The sequence below is a fragment of the Camarhynchus parvulus genome, chromosome 28 (assembly GCF_901933205.1).
Source record: "Camarhynchus parvulus chromosome 28, STF_HiC, whole genome shotgun sequence".
NCBI lineage: Eukaryota > Metazoa > Chordata > Aves > Passeriformes > Thraupidae > Camarhynchus > Camarhynchus parvulus.
The window spans coordinates 4,392,709-4,406,694 of NC_044598.1; the positions used below are offsets into that span (position 1 = coordinate 4,392,709).

Genomic DNA, 13,986 nt, shown 5'->3' on the forward strand with positions numbered 1-13,986 from the left:
TGAAAACCAGCACACACAAGCCTGGCATCCTCCTTCCCACAGAGTGGGACACCACAGTGACACACTCAGGACTTGCTCCCCCCACAGCCTTTGGACCAGCTCCTAAATAAGCTCAGGAGCAGGAGAAGGGAACAGACTGCTGCCCTGACTCACAGCACAGGCCACCCCACAGCACAAATCTGAGCACCACTGAACAGCCCAGGGTATCCCAGCTCACTCCCAACTTCCAGGGAGCAGGAGATCAAAATTTAGCAGAGCTAGAAGTGGTTTAATTTCCCTTCCCTGCAGCCTCTAATGAGCACAGAATGAGCAAAACCACTCCCTCCACTCTGTCTGCACAGCATCCTTGTGTGCAGGGCACAGGCAGGAGGGAATCCCAACAAGGAATCTGAGGGATCCCAGCAGCACATTGCACCAGCCTCACAATTTCTGTGCCAGGGACACAGGTGACTCTTCTGGAAAGCACCATCTCTGGAGGGCAGGACATCCCCACTGCCCCAGCTGCTGCATGGCCACAGCAGACTGCCTTGTCTTATCTGAACCACAGCTTTCCAAGCAGCCATGCATGAGAAAACCCCCTCTGTTCCTGGAGAGTCCAGGCCACCAGGGAGAGCAGATGATGTCAGGGGTGGATGCTGCCACTGCAAATTCTTTACATGACACACAAGGTGGGACACCCCAGAAGAGATCCTATTTGCTCTCCCGTGTTGGCATCCACACCATATGACTCCCGGGGTTGGACACACACCTCCTTCTCTCCCAGCAGGCTGGGAAACAATCCAAGCAGCAGCATTAGCCATCTTATCTTCCCAATGTCCCTCATCACAGCCTCCAGGGGCTTTCCAGACCAATGCTCCCCCTGCTCTCACACTGCTCCTTGCAGCAGCTGGCTCAGAGTAGGTCACCAAGTAAGTGTCATTACAGAAGAGGGAACTGAGGCACAACACTGCCACATGTCACACAGAAAGCAGTGGCAGAAGAGGCAGAAAATCCCCAAAGTCCCCAAAGGCTGCTGTGCCCTCTGAGGCCACATGCAGGGATGGTGCCCCTGACCACAGGTGTGTTCTCCAGGCAGGGCAGTAACCTGGCACACAGCAGTAACCTGGCTCACAGCAGTAACCTGGCACAGGGCACAGCCCAGGAGTGGGTCAGAGGCCTGACCTGGAGATTGCCAGATTGGTTTCAGATTTGTTTCCTGGTTCACATTTCCAGGAGGTGGATGGAGCAGATGCCTGCAACTCCCTCCTCCTTCTCCTGACCTGTGCCAGCCCAGGCAACCCCTTAAGAGGGGACAGATGGACACCACCCAGCTCTGCCGCTCCAGGGCTGTCACCACAGAGGTGTGGGAAAGGAAGGACGCCCAATCCAACAACTTGGGAGGGCGAGCTGTTCTGTGCCATCCAGAGAACCAAGTGCAGAGCCAGGAAGGCACTGGGAGCACCCAAAAGCTCAGCCAGAAAGAGGTGCCACCCATCAGTCCAGCAGCTCCAAGCAGCCCCAGTGAGGGACTGGGAATTCTGTGTGGCAAAGCAACCAGCTCCTCACAGGAGAGCTAAAGCTCACCACGTGGCTTTGAGAAACCAGATAGCTTTGAGAAACCTGAGAATCTGTCACTTCATCAACACAGGGTGGATAGCAGCAGCAATTTCTTAAAAAGGGTTGTTAAACATTGCAAGGGGCTGTCAGGGAGATGGTGAAGTTACCACCTTTGAAGGTGTTTAAGCAAAGACTGGACAGACACAGTGCTCTGGGCTGAGTGACAATGATCAGTCACAGGTTGGACTCAGTCTTGGGGGTCTCTTCCAGCCTAAATGATTCTGGGATTCTGTGATCACTTCCCATGGGCAAGAGCTGTGACACAGATTTGCCCAGTACCTCGAGCAGCAGGGCTCCTTCCCAGCCCTGCCTGGGACCAGGGGAGGAAGAGGCAGAGACGACACGCAGCACTGGAGGAATGAAAACCACAGTTTCACCTCCAGCCTCCAAGATGTGAGATAGCTCCTCATCCCACAAGGAATGGGGGCAAGGGGCGAGTTGAATATTCTGGAAGTTGTTTTTAATGAGCCATGCACACACCAGCTACAGTTTAAAGGGGGGGAACAGACCCACAAAGAGCCCAACTCAGCGGATTCGGAACAATTCCAGCCTGGCTGCCAAAGGCCTGAGCTGTGTGTGCCAGCAGGGTTCCCTGTTCCTCAGCCATCTGGGGACTGTCACTCTGCACAGATCTGCTTGGCCTCCTGTCATGTGCAGCACTCCCAACCCCTTTTCTGTCAGCAGGATCTGGGTTGGCAGAAACACTTTTAATTGTAGGATTTTTTTTTCCCTTAACCCATATCCTCTTGACAGAACCAGGTTAGGAAGCAGCTGCACTGGCAGATCTGGGGTGGCCTTTTGCAAAGCAAGGCAGGAAAAAAAAGGGGTGCCTGGATCAGTTATCCCTTCAATCACCAAACTACAGTTAATCACAACTTCCCCACCTCTCCTGAGGTCACAGAGAAAGGGGGAGCACCACCAGCTCAGCTCTGTCCCAGCTCCAGAGCAGGTCCCTTGTCCTGGAGATCCCAGAGCAGGGTGGGTGGAAGGGATGTCATTCCCACTGGTGACAAGGACTGCTTCCATTTCTGGGTGGCAGAGCTGTAGCTCTGCCAAGCTGAGCTGTCCCACATTTTTCCCTCTGCTTTCTTCCCGACGCTGCTCCAAGCCCCACACATTTGCCCTCAAATGACTGCCAAACCATACAGAGTTGAGGGGGACAAGAGGGGAGGGAAGGGTAAGCATCCAGTGGGGCAAACTGGGAAACCTCTCCCCAAAGAACTGTCAAATTCTGTGTGCTGAGACACCAAAAGCACTTCCCTGCTGCAGAGGAGCAGGAGCTGACTTGCTGCTGCCCTGGCTCCCAGCTCTCCTCCCCAGCACCCCAGGGCCACAGGCAGGACCCACAGCCCAGATCATGAGGAGGAAAGAGCAGCACCATGCAATTAATGTTTCCTGCAGAATAACTGGGGCAGAGGGATGCTCTGTGGCATGACAACATCCATCAGCTTCCCTGCAAGAGCCAGCAGCATCTTGAGGGAAGCAGTGAGTGATCCATGAGGCGTTCATCTTTCCACCCCCTCTACTACAGGACCATCAGCAGCTCAATCCTTTCCAGCTCTCCTTGCAGCCTCTCAAAGGTATGGAAGTGACCTGCTTATTTCACAGATGGGCATGGAAGCATCTGTGATCTCAGAGAAAAAAGAGGATAGAGAACAGAGATTCACAACTAACTGGAGACTAACTGGGACAAATTCCTAAGGCCCAGCAAGCACCCCAGTCTGCTGCCTTGCAGGGAGGGAAAAGTTTCAAAACAGAGGGACCAGAGACCTACATCCCACTGCTGGTCACACCACAAGCTGTGCAGGATCTTTTCACTCCTCCATCCCTCACACAGAGCATCAGCCTCACAACCCTTTATTAAGCATTGGGACAGCTTTGTGGATTAAGGAATTGGTCTGGTTTGCACCAACCTCCACATCAGAAAGGCACATTCCAAAGGGTTTTTTTTCATCTTCCCTCATCCCCCACCTGTGTTTTTGCAGGGGATGAGAAGGCCAGGACTGAAACAGGAAGAGAACAGGACTGACTACAGCTGGAGCGGTGCTGCTGTGCACTGGGAATCTTTCAAGAGGTTCATCCCAAAGATGCTCTCAAAGAGCTACATCCAGTGCAACCTTGCTGGTTCCTCCCTTCCCCATACCTGCTTCTTTTAACCCTACACAAAGGGCTTAATTTATAAAATCAGAAGGATCATTCCAATGAAGGGACATGTAGGATACACCCCCAGGAGGACCCATTTCATCTTGCTGCTATTAATACCTGGAACATCATTTGCACGAACAGACTGTCCCTTCTCCCTCATTTCTGGGCTCTCACTTCTTTGGTTTGTCCCAGAAATCCCAGCCAACACACGTTCACCCTTCTCTAGTACACACTTCCATCCAAAACCCAAATTCTCTTTTTTTTTTTGGAGTTAATTAGTCATTTTTCTAGTCTACATCACCTCTCTCAACCCCTGCAGACAGGATACAGCTCCCCTGGCCCCCTCATTCATTAGGCAGCCAATTTGTGGGCCTAAACCCATCAACTCTCATTATGGAAAGAGACCAAGACTTCCCACAGCTGCCCAACATCCCACTATCCTCCAAGCAGGATGGGGCTCTCACTCCTCTTTGCTTCCCCAGCACCAAAGCTGGGACTAAGAGCCAGAGCCATGCTCTGGCTAGGCTTGGCTCAGCTTCAGGCTGGGCCCAAGGGCTGCTTGCAAGCTCTTTGCCACACTGGCACAAAGAAGTTCCCAACCTTTCAGAGCTGTGCTGAGCCACAGGACTCAAGCAGAGCCTTCCACTTGCAAGCAGCCTCACATGCCTTTGGTTTTGCTTCAAGAGGAAACATGTTTTCTCTGTATCCAGGCGTAAAACAGTCAAGCCCAGCCAAAACCATCCAATCAACAGCACAGAGCATGACAAGTCAGGGCAGAGGGTTACCGTGGAGCTAAGGAAGCCCAGACTTCCCAGGCAGACCCAGAACTCCTCACCTGCCCTGCGTGCAGAGAGGGGCTGGGAAGAGGATCAGGCTCCTGTCAATCCCTGTGTCCCACACACCACAACCAGCCCGTGCAGCCAGAGATGCCACCAAACCTGACCTGAATTCTGACATCCACCAGCGCACAGCCCCGTTCGGCTGCTCTCCCTGGGAGAAACGGGGGACAAGCTCAGCACTGAACCAGCAGCAGGCTTTACCTGGTTGTGGGGGGCACCCTGTGAGAAGGATCACACAGAGAGGTGAAGGATCACACAGAGAGGTGAAGGATCACACAGAGAGGTGAGGAGAAGCCATGAGCACCTCCTCAAGCCAGCCCAGGGAATGGGAAATCCTGCCATTAGCAGGATCCACTGCAGAGGATTTCACAGCTAAGGAACCCTTGCCACCACAGACCACAGCGAAAGCAAAAGCAGCAAGGCATTTCTTTTCTGATAAGCTGCTTTTATCAGGAAGTTCAGCCTGGCTGCCCACACCAGCCCCAGCTGGAGAGCAGCTCCCAGCCTGTGCCTTTAAATCCCCTTGGCAGCGCAGGACTGGGGCTGAGGGAGCAGACACGCCCTGTGCTCCAGCGCTGGAGCACACAAACATTTCCTCCCAGCCATTCCACACCGCGGCTCAGCCGGAGCTGCTCCTACCTGCCAGGGCCCTGCCAGAGGGAGCACAGGCTGTGCCACACACACCTGGACATGCACAGACTTCAACTCATTTCCTGAATCCCTCCTGCTTCCCCGCCAGCTCTCGACATTCTTCCCTCAAATTTCTTCCTTAAGGCAAATATTTGGAGTCTAACAGGCATTCCTCATGGAAGGCACAAGTTAAATATTGGCCCTAAAACAACAACAAGTGACTTTCAATGATTCTGGCTGGAGAAGCACCGCTCTGGACTTTGATTTCTGGCTCTGAACTAAAATAGGAGCAAAGCACTGCGTGTTACACTCTTCTCCTGGGAGAAGTCAGATTTCAGGCTCTGCAAGTGCCCTGCCAGGACCACAACCAGCAGTGGGAACTGTCCCTGCTCGTGCTTTCTCACACCTCGGGTGTCTGCTGTCACCCAGCCAAGGCTGCTGCAGTGCATCCTCTGCACCGGGCACAGAACCAGTCTGAGTCTCTTTTCCAGGTCTGTGATTTTAGAGAGACACTGGAGAAGACCTGCTGGGAACCATGGGTGCCATCCAGGGCATTTGCACACCTTGTGCTGCCTGCCTGCGGCTGCACCACCAGCATTCCCAAAGGTGCCCACCTCTCCATCCAGGCATGCCCAGCTCCCTAGTGCAGAGGATGCTCCAGGCTGTTCCTGCTCTGCAGGCAGCCCAGCCCCCAACAGACGTGCTGGCTCTGGTAAGAAAACATCCCAGCAAGGCAGGAGAGCAGTCAGAGACATGGCAGCACAGTAAATGAGAGAGGGAAGGGTGAGGAGGAAAAAGAAACCCACACTGAGGTCAGTACACCTGAAGCCTGGCAGCACTCAGGTCCTGGGATGCTATGGGCACTTCCCACATGGATCAGGGGAGCAGAGCTGAGCCCTGCAGAGCCAGGTTTGTTGCACCCCAGAGCAGCTCTGTGATGTTCAGATGCTGCTGATGATCCATCAGCTCCAATGCAGGCAGGTCTCTGAGCCCCTGCCAAAAACACCCCAAACCAGAGTCTGCTCAAACACCAGGGCTCTGCCCACTGCTTCTCCAGAGAACACCTCAGCAGTTACCCTGAGAGAGGTTACAAGGCACAGATGTGGTACACATTCACTCACACTAAGAGGGTTTGCTCTATATCCTGCTAAATTCAGCATGGGGTGCGTAAAACGAGCGTCCCTTCCCTCTCCTGTGGACCCTGTAAGCCCAGGAGCTCTTGCTCAGCTCTACCTGCTCTGAGCAGGCCTGGGAGGCAGGAGAGGGACTGAGCAGTGGAGAGCTGCTCCTGGCAACATCCCCGTGGCTGTGGGAGATAGAGAGCTCTGATGGTCTGCTATGCTGGAATTCCTCTCTAACTCCTTCCCAAGACACTTATGATGGCACTTCAAGCTGGGGAATCTGCTGGGGGTTCTGACAAACTTTCAGGGAGATCTCCTGATGAGGCAGACACCCCTCTGAAAACAGTGTGGGTTTAAAACCAGCTGCGAGTCACCCTGGAGGAAATGTTAAAGCTCTGAGCACTTCCTATTCCCGCCCCAGCCACCAAAGCCCATGGAGGGACGAGCTCCAGCAAGTTTGAGCAGGAATTCCCAAGGCTCAAGGCAGAGACCAGCCTGTACCTGTCAGCACCACCACCTCCTCATCCCACAGCACACTGACCCTGCACTGCCAGAGCCAACTGCTGCTCTTCAGCTCCTGGCTCTGAGCAGCCCCTTCCAGCACAGGGACCCCACCTCTGCTCCCAGCACCTGAGTCCTTCCTAAACATTTCCCTGTGCTTGGCACCACCAAAGCCAGACTGACTCAAAGCAGCATTGCCTTGGGATGAGAGGAATCGGCAGAGCTGGGAGCGAGGGGATTCCAGAAAAGCCTCAGCTTGCCCCTCGCCCACACATACAGCACAGAAGTTGCTGGAAAGCACCATCCTCTCCCCACATCAAACCAGGGAAACCAAGCAGAGTATAAACTTCATCACTGCCAGCAGTCCCTGCTAAAAAAAGGATAAGAAAAAAGGGTTTTTTGCTTTGTTGTTTGTACCTCGGTGCTACCTCAAAAGCAGCAAGATTTTTTTACCTGAAAACATTGGGCAAGGACAGAGCCTGCAAGAATGGAGTTTTTGTAGCACAAACACAGCTCTGTTGGGGTTTAAATTAGATTTCCACTGACCTTTTTGAGCCCATCGTTCAGCCACCCACACCCAAGCAGCCCCTCTTAGCAAGGCTCTGCAGCCCCCAGGCTGGGAAGAGGAATAAACCCCCAGAGACTTGGCTGTGCTCCCAGGGAACCCCCACACCCCTCCCAGCACCGCTCCTGCTGCACAAACTGCTCAGCTGCAGGGCTGCAAAGCTCCTCCAAAGGAAAGCTGCACAAAATCCAAGTTCAAGCTCAACCTTAACCCCTGTTTATTAAGTTAAGAACATCCCTCTCAGGGTGACAAAGCCCGTGCATCACCTGCCAACTGTCTCATTCACCACTGGGAAAGCAAAGGCCAGGCCTGCCTCATTAAAAAGCATTACATAACATTAAGTAACAAAGGGCTACAGGACATTCTTTGCTTGGTGGACATGTAAAAATGAATGACTCAAAAATTAACGCTCCTCTCCTCCAGACTCCAGCACCCTGCGAGGCCAACAAGCACCTTATTTCCAAGGCAACAGTGTCTTGCCTCATCCCAAATCCTGCTCTCGCATCCAACTTACTGCCACCCTGCAGACACTGCACAACCAGCACTGCCCAGCTCTCGTTCAGAGCAGTCCCCAGGCACCAGTGGATGTGTTTGTGCTGCCTGTGGCACTGGGACCCTTCCCCAGCCTGGGGTCAGCTCAGCTGGACCTTGCTGGGTTTTCCCCATGTCACCATCTCAGTGCAAGCCTTTCACAGACAGGACTGTGAGAGCACCTGGCTTCACAGTCACCACAAGGCCTCGAGAGCTGTGTTTCCCACGAGTGAGGAGGATTCTGCTGTTTCAAGTGCCAGGGGCCTGATGCAGTGGGGAGGCAGGTGACAGCAGGGCAGTGCTTGGAAAGGCCCCTGCCACCAACCCCCCAGCAGAACATAGCCTCCATAGCACTGGGAGATCCTCCTGGAGACACAGAACTTCCATCCACCATCTCACGGGAGCCAAAGAAGCCAATTTAAAGCCTTTACAGAACTAATTGAATTCCTCTACTGCAGGAGCAAACCCTCCTGACTGTGGGCGGTGGATGAAACCAGAGACTTCCTGCTCCCTGTAGCATTTAGAAACACCCTGCAAAGCCTTACCTAGAAGTTTCAGCTTACCTGAAGAGCCATTTCCTACACCACACAGGGCTGATGGTGGGTGCTGATCTGCTGCTGCACACTCTGAAGGCAGCAAGTGAAAGGCAGAGAGATGTTCTGTGGTTTTACAGCCCCTGCACCATCTCCCTCCTGCCCCCACCGGGCTGGGGGCTGTGAGTGGGGGGTCACAGCTCTGAGCACCACAGGTGTCACCCAGGAACCTGACAGGGTGGGACAGACAGGGCAGGGGTGTGCTGGAACACCTCAGAATTTGGGTTGGAAGGGAGCCTAGAGCCCACTCAGTTCCACCCCCTGCCATGGGCAGGGATGCTTTGCACTACTCCAGGGTGCTCCTTTGATCCAACCTGGCCTTGGAACTTCCAGGGTCAGGGCAGCCACAGCTGCTCTGGGTAACCTGTGCCAGGGCCTCACCACTGCCACAAGCTGGAATTCCTTCCCAATATCCATCTAACCCTGCCCTCTGTCAGGGGAAGCCATTCCTCCTTGTCCTGTCACGCCAGTTCCTGATGCACAGGCTGCTTTTTCCAAGCCAGTTATTAGAAATAATGCATCAATGTAACACGCAAGGGAGGGGCTGCCCACAGGAAGGGCTGCAGGGCTACAGCCTGGGCAAGAATTTAGAATTCTTCAGGAGGAGGAGGGCAGCTGGTGTGAATCAGGGAGCCTGACAGAGGACCCTGAAGCTCCACACTCAGCTACCCCAGCAGAAAATCACCTTTTTACCTCCCTCACAACCAAAGCTGTTGCTTCTCTACAGCGATGAATCTACCAGAGACAGCAACTGGCAGCAGGAAGTAGAAACAGCCTCTCACAAAACCCCAAAACTATTCACACAGCTTTTCTAACAGGAAGATGACTTGTTCTCCTGCAGAACCCCAGAGCTGCTGGGACCTGCTCTCCCTCCCAGCTCACAGGTACAGCTGGACAGAAGCAGACTCCGGGTCACACCGTGTCTGGGCCAAGGAAGAAGGCTCAGGTTCACAGCTTCTCACCGCACCCACAAGGAGCCACGTCTGCCCAGTCAGAGCCCAATTACAGGGCTGTGGGCAGAGCTGTTCCCACAAGCTCTCAGCAAAAAGCTGTGGCAAACACACGAAGGAAGCTCCTGTGCTGGCACCCAAGCCCGTCCCTGCTCAGCAGCACCACAAGGGAAGAGGCTCTGACTCCTCAAACTGCAGTGGGAAGTCCCAGGAGCAGCACAGGGCAAACCAGGATCTCCTCCCCAGCCCAGGGGCTATAGCTCTCCTGCTCACCCCACAACAGCACATCAGGGGTTGCTGCTCACCCGAGGCTTCCCTCAGCCCTCCCACCGAGCCTTCAGTGCCTGTGGAGCTGCAGTTCCTGTCTGAAGGCACAGATAAACAGCTTCCTACCCACCCCGGATCAAGGGCCAGGCACACACCTGGAGGCACAGCCAAGCACAGGAGTGCTGCTCCAGCACAGCCCATCCCAGCTCCTCCTAGCCAGGAAAACAACGGGGAGGGGGGTGGGCAGGGGGAGACAGCTCCAGAGCACAGCCAGGCCCGAGCCCAGCAGAGACGTTCATTGGCAGCTGCTCTCAGACGTTGTTGTGTCTTCCAGCCCAGAGGGGCTGAAAGGGGGGAGGAAACACTGATTGTCCACGAGCACAACCCTCATGTCATTCCCATTGATCCGCTGAGTCACTCCCGTATGAACAGTTTTGACAACAGCCGGGCTGCACAGGAGCTCTGACACGGAATACAAAACGAGGGGCACTGCGAGGCTGCTCCTGAGAGCAGCACCAGGAACCTGCTGAGCCACCAGCGCCAGGAGCTGCACCCAGAGCAAGGGCAGAGCACACAGCTCCATCCAGGGAAGCTGCTGGACACGGAGCACACAGCTCCATCCTGCACCCGGCTCCATCCTGCACACAGCTCCATCCTGCACACAGCTCCATCCAGAGCACCCAGGAAAGCTGCTGGACACCAGCTCTGCCCTGCAAACCACACCAGCTGCACCCCATGGATGCAGGGGCAAAGCAGAGCAGCTGCTGCTTTGGCAAAGGAGCGACACAAGTGATTTTTAAGTGATTTATAAGACCACACAGAGGAGATCAAACTCCTAAACCACCTCTCCAGGCTGAGGGATCTGAGCCCCCCCCAGATCTCACGTTCAGACAGACCTGAGCATGTTAGTGGTGTTGGACCAGTCAGCACCACAACCCTCCCAGCACCCCAAAGCTGCTCAGGAGTGATAAAACACTGACCAAACAATGTCCCTATCTGCAACTTACCAAATTAAAACAAAACCAACAAATCTTTGGCAAGTTCCTCACAGCAGTCAAGCCTATCCTGCCACAGCAAAGGCTCCCCATGGAGGCCTCCTGCCCTAATTTGCAGCAATTCTTTGTCAGACCACTGGCAAACACCAAACGTTTGCTCCAATCTGTTACATAAGGCCCAGTTTTTAAACCTGTGTGCTGGCCGTGGGGAGATGGGGGCACACAGTGTGTGGCAGCCTGACAGGGCAGCCTGGCTGGCAGGTGAACTCACACACCCCTCAGAATGCACTTCCACACCTCCAACCACTTGTTGTGTGGAAGGAAAACAAACAGATTAGTTAAGGAGGCAACTTCCAAAGCTTTTACACACCTTTTAACTCGGATCCAGGCTAACTTGAACTGTTTGGAACAGACTGATATCATGGCAACTCAAAAGGGGTTTGTGAAACTTTGCTTTTTAACTTTAAAATACACCAAACACAGCAAGTCTTCACGCTGCCCAGCACACAAAAGAAAAGGCACCTTCCTGACCATCCCCACAACTTCCCGTTGTTTGCTCCCCGAGATGCAGAGCCAGCTCCCTCCTGCCAGCCAGCGACAGGAGCCACGGGCCTCCCGGCAGAGCCGCTCCTCATTTGCAAACCTCGGAACAGCTCAAGTCGGCTCCTGTCTGCTGGGGGCAGGAGGGGGAGGGCACTTTTCCCTTTTCTCGCATTCATCCTTACCCGCTTCGCTGAAGAAAAAAAAAGCCGTTTTAAATACCACCTTCAGCACGGTCCTTTCCCCAAATAAACACTTCCCAAGCCCTCTGGAGAGAGGAAAGCCACATACAAAGGAGCCAACATGCTGCGAGGCTGGGGCAGGCTGCGGGGACACGGCGGGGCCCATCCGACCCCATCCCCGCCGCCCGCCCGGCCTCGGGGGCACCGGGGGCTCGCGGCCCTTCCCGGGGCCACAAAACCGGCACGGCCGGGAGGGGACGGGGCGAGGCGGCCCTGGGCCCTCACAGCCCGGCCCGGCCTGACCGCAACGCGACCCCAGAGCCTCCCCCAGCCCCCGATCCCAACGTGACCCCCACAGCCCCCCACTGTCCCCCGGCCCAGACCGACCCCCCCGCAGCCCCACCGCCCGGCGACCTCCCCAGGCCGAGCCGGGGCCTCCCCCGGCACCCCCGCGACCCCCGGAGCCCCTTCCTCTCTCCGGGCCCCTCCCGCCGCTCAACCCCCCCCCGCCACCGCCCCGGCCCCGCCGCCCCCGCCCGCGGCGCCGCCCGGCCCGGCCGCCCCTCCCCGGTACCGGCCGTGCGGAGCCGAGGCCGCAGGGGCCCTCGCCGTCCCCCAGTGCTCCCCCGGTGTTACCTCGGCGGTCCCTCAGCGCCGGGCGGCGGCGCCGCTGCCCCGCGGCCGCTCCCCCATGGCGGCGCCCCCGGCCCGGCCCCGCTCGCCTCCCCTCCGCCGCTGCGCCAACGGCGTACGGCCCGCGCTGCGCCAACGGCGTACGAGCCGCGCCGCGCCCGTGCGCGCCCGCGCGCCAGCGGCGCAACCGCGCTTGGTGAATACGGGCGGCGGGGCGGAGCGCGGCGCAAGCGCAGCGGGCGCGAGGGTGGCGGCGCAGCGGCGCTGGCGTAGGGCGCGTTCGGGAATAGCGGCCGGCAGGCGGCGGCTTTGCGGCAGCGCCGCGCGCTTTACGGCAGCTCCGGTTAACCCCGCGCTGCCTGGCGCTGCTGTCGGGACAGGATCCGCTGTCGCGACAGGGCCCGCGCTGCCTCAGCGCCCTGCGGGGCCGGAGGGAGCGGCTCTCACACAGGGAGCACACCGTGCTGTAGGGGGCTCTGTAGGGTCCGGCCCCACTGATGGATGTGGCTCCGGTGTGGGTTATCGCGATGCTGTCGCGATATGGATGCCACCGTGCAGGCGGGGCACGGGCCGGTTGCAGGGAACGGCATGGGGGGTATGGACACCGTTATAGGGAACAGGCCCTAACATGTGAGTGAGCCCCGCACCGGAGTACGGCCCTGGTTTGGGGTACAGCCCCTGTTTTAAGGTCCATCCCTGTTTTGGGGTACAGCCCCTTTTTGGGGTAAAGCTCCTGTTTTAAGGTACCTCCCTGTTTTGGGGTACAACCCCTTTTTGGGGTAAAGCTCCTGTTTTGGGCTACAGCCCTATTTTGGGGTAAGGCCCCTGTTTTGGGGTACAACTCCTGTTTTAAGGTACATCCCTCTTTTGGGGTAAAGCTCCTGTTTTGGGGTAAAGCCCCTATGTTTGGATACAGACCTTGCTCTGAGGTGGAGTCCAATTCTGGGGCACAGCCCTGTTTTGGGGTACAGCCCCTGTTTTGAGGTACAGCCCCTGTTTTGGAGTACAGCCCCTTTTTGGGGTAAAGCCTTTGGTTTGGGGTACAGCCCCTGTGTTTGGATACAGACCTTGCTCTGGTGTACAGCCCTGTTTTGGGGCACAGCCCCTCTTTGGGGAACACCCTGTTTTGGGGTACAGCCTTGTTTTAGGATACAGCCTTGTTTGGGGGTGCAGCCCCCGTGTTTGGATACAGCCCCATTCTGGGGTCCGGCCCCTTTTTGGGGCACAGTTCCCTCATCCCCACATCCATCCCCACACTGGGGCTGTGCAGAGGGGGCACAGCTGTGGCACCCAGCCCGTGGGGACAGAGGGAAGCCAGGTGGCATTTTACAGCATTGTCACCTTTTTGGGGACATCAACCCCGAGCAAAGCCACTCTGAGGGAAACAGAGGCACTGCCTTGCAGGGAACAGAGCTCCAGGACTGTGGGATCTGCTGGGACAGTGTGGTGGTTTTAGTCTGAACTGGGCAGAAATACTAATTTTGTGTGGTTTTGGTTTGCTAATTGGAGATTTCCTTCATTTTGAGATTGTTTTTTGGAGATCACCTGCTGTGAGGTGTCCTGAGCAGGGACACAGACCCCACTGCCACCTCCTGAAGCCTTTCATTTCCTTCTGATTGCTCACCTGGGGACAAACACTCCATCCCAGTGGCCCTCAGTGAAGGAGGGCACAGCCAGAGGATCATTTCCTTCTCACCCCTTTTTTTCTCAACCCCCAATTTGAGGTTTTCAGGGTAAGGCTGGAGGGAGGGGACACCCCTGCACGACCCTGCTGGTCACATCTTCACCACAGCATGGAGCAGATGCACCCCAAAAGTATTTTCAGGCAATGGGTAAATGAATTTGTGTGGGTTTGGGGGAACAGCATCACCCCAAGTACCCATTTCAGCATTTCCAAC

General features: G+C 56.0%; 1 protein-coding gene across 1 annotated transcript in view; it reads right to left on the reverse strand.

Moving 5' to 3' along the window:
* The window catches only part of CSNK1G2 (casein kinase 1 gamma 2), a 42,737-nt gene extending 30,575 nt beyond the window's left edge, over positions 1 to 12,162 (reverse strand). The window contains exon 1 of the mRNA XM_030966624.1: positions 12,092 to 12,162. The gene's annotated coding sequence lies outside the window, so the exon portion shown is untranslated. The remainder of the gene's footprint in view (positions 1 to 12,091) is intronic.
* Positions 12,163 to 13,986: the final 1,824 nt, after the last annotated feature.